The sequence below is a fragment of the Chrysochloris asiatica genome, unplaced genomic scaffold (assembly GCF_000296735.1).
Source record: "Chrysochloris asiatica unplaced genomic scaffold, ChrAsi1.0 scaffold00067, whole genome shotgun sequence".
NCBI classification, from domain to species: Eukaryota; Metazoa; Chordata; class Mammalia; order Afrosoricida; family Chrysochloridae; genus Chrysochloris; species Chrysochloris asiatica.
The window spans coordinates 7,301,309-7,303,811 of record NW_006408585.1 but is presented as its reverse complement, the minus strand read 5'-3'; the positions used below and the strand labels follow the sequence as shown (position 1 = coordinate 7,303,811).

The window sequence follows — 2,503 nt, the reverse complement described above, 5'->3', positions numbered from 1 at the left end:
CATTGAGTTAGTTCTAAATCATAGTGACCCTAAGTATAACAGAATGAAACTCTGCCAGGCGTGCACCATCCTCACAATCATTGCGATGTTGGAACCCACTGTTGTAACCACTGGGTCAATCCATTTCATTGAAAGTCTTCCTCTTTCTCGCTGATCCTCTACTTCACCAGTCACCCAGGGACTGGTATCTCCTGATAATATACCCAAAATATGTGAGACAAAATCTCCCCATCCTTTCTTCTAAGGATGTTGTACTTCTTTCAAGACAGATTTGTTTGTTTTTCTAGTAGTTCATGATATATTTTATATTCTTCACCAACACCATGGCTCAAAATATATCAATTCTTCTGTGCCCCTTACTCATTGTCCAGCTTTTGCATGCATAAGAGACAATCGAAAGTACCATGGCTTGGGTCAGGTGACCTTAGTTCTCAAGGTAACATCTTTGTTTAACACTTTAAAGAAGTCTTTTGCAGCAGATTTGCCCAATGCAATGTGTCATTGGATTTCTTTACTGCTGTTTCATGGGCATTGAGTGAGGAAACAGGTAAAATGAAATCCTTAACAACTTCAATATTTTCTCCATTTATAATCCAGTTATTTATTGGTCCAGTTGTGAGCATTTTTGTTTCCTTTATTTTGAGGCATAATCCATGCTGAAGGCTGTAGCCTTTGATCTTCATCAGTAAATTCATCAACTTCTCTTCATTTTCAGAAAGCAAAGTGGTGTCATCTGTATATCACAGGTTGTTAAGAAGTCTTCCTCTAATCCTGAAGCTGTGATCTTCTTCATAGTCCAGCTTTTCAGATTATTTGCTTAATTTATAGATTGAATAAGTATGGTGAATGAATACAACTCTGATGCACACCTTTCCTGATTTTAAACCACTCACTATCCCAGTTCCCCATGAGCACAATTAAGTGTTCTGGAATTTCCATTATTTGCAATGTTATACATAATCTGTTGTGACCCACACAGTTGAATGCCTTTGCATAATCAATAAAGCACAAGTAAACATCTCTCTGACGTTCTCTGATCTCAGCTAGGAGCCATATGACATCAGCAATCTTATTCCTCATTCCACATCCTTTCTGAATCCTGCTTGAATTTCTGGCAGTTACCTGTCAATGTACTGCTGTAATCATTTTTTAAATTATCTTCAGCAAAATATTACTTTGGTGTGTAATAATTTGGGTAGATAATTTCTGCATTCTGTTGGATCACCTTTCTTTGGAATGAGCACAAATATGATCTCTTCCCGTTGGCTAGCCGAGTAACTTTCTTTTCTTTTCTTTTTCACTGTCTCCCAGCTTTCTTTCTTTAAGAACAAAATGGTAAGTGATGTGGGAACTAAAATGAAGAGCATCACTGAATTTCACCTTCCCTGCAACCAGTTACTCCTCAAATCTCCTGCTCCCACCCTTTGTGTTCCCAATTCCTTCTTTCCTTTAGTGGAAGAAGAAGTTAACCTCGACAGCTCCGGTACAAAGCCCAGGGTCCTGTCTCCCCAGATTCTCCCCTTTGCTCTGAGGGCCTCCATAGACTGCGGTGCCTAAATGGGGCCCCAGTGCCAGAGGAAACGACACTTGTGCCCCTGGGAAAAGAGACCCAGCAGCCTCAAAATCCTCTTGGTAGGATCGTTTGCCTTTTTAACGCCAGTTACAGAACCATACTGGGGCCACTCTTTCTCAAGCTGGAGCTGCTGGACACTGTGGCACGTCGCCTGCAGTGACGATGGTTTGGAGCGCTCACTGCATGAACAGGTTCTCCAGACTGCTTCTTACTCGGTTCTCAGTGCTTGTCCACTTTCTCTTTAGTGCCTGCTGCAGGAGGGTCTCTGTTTTGCCTATCTCCTGGAGGTTTTCATTGTTGTCTGCCTCCTCCACCCATTACTGTAACAGGGGCCTCAGCTTACACATTATTTTTGAAGCTGAGCTGAAGAGCCTCAAAACGGCAGATAATCGTTTGGCTGAACAACTTCCCAGGGTGAACCCCACATCAGCCTGGGTATATACCCCTTGGTGATCCTCTTGTTTTTAACAGCTTAGCAAGCTGCTTGAGGTCTTTCTGTCTAGTTTTGATGTCTTGTGACTCCTAGTGATTCTCTTCCATCTTCTCCGTGTTCAGCTTCAAGGCACCAGGTGGGATAGCATGGAGCACCAGGAAGGCCCCCTAGGAGTTGCTCTCAACTCCAGCCCCCACCTCACCCTCAGGTTGAGGGATCTCTGAGCCGCCTTGGGGAAGCAGTCCCACACCAACCTGAGCTCCACAGTACGACATGCCTCCACAGAACTTGTACTACAAGGAACACGGGGGGATGCCCCACATTTCACCACCCTGTCCAACCCCTGACTCAATTTCTGGCCCACCGGGATTGCGTTAGATGCTCAGCCAGGTCCGAGGGTCAGTTCCCTCTGGGTCTGGCCCCAACCTTCCAGGCCCTTCGCCTCCACCACCTGATGGGGGCGAGAAGGCAGAATTGGCAGCCAGGTGTCACGCCAT

The 2,503-nt window shown here is 44.7% G+C and overlaps 1 pseudogene; it reads right to left on the bottom strand.

The window, feature by feature from the left end:
- Window positions 1-1,946: 1,946 nt before the first annotated feature.
- LOC102818396 lies at window positions 1,947-2,503 on the bottom strand (annotated as a pseudogene).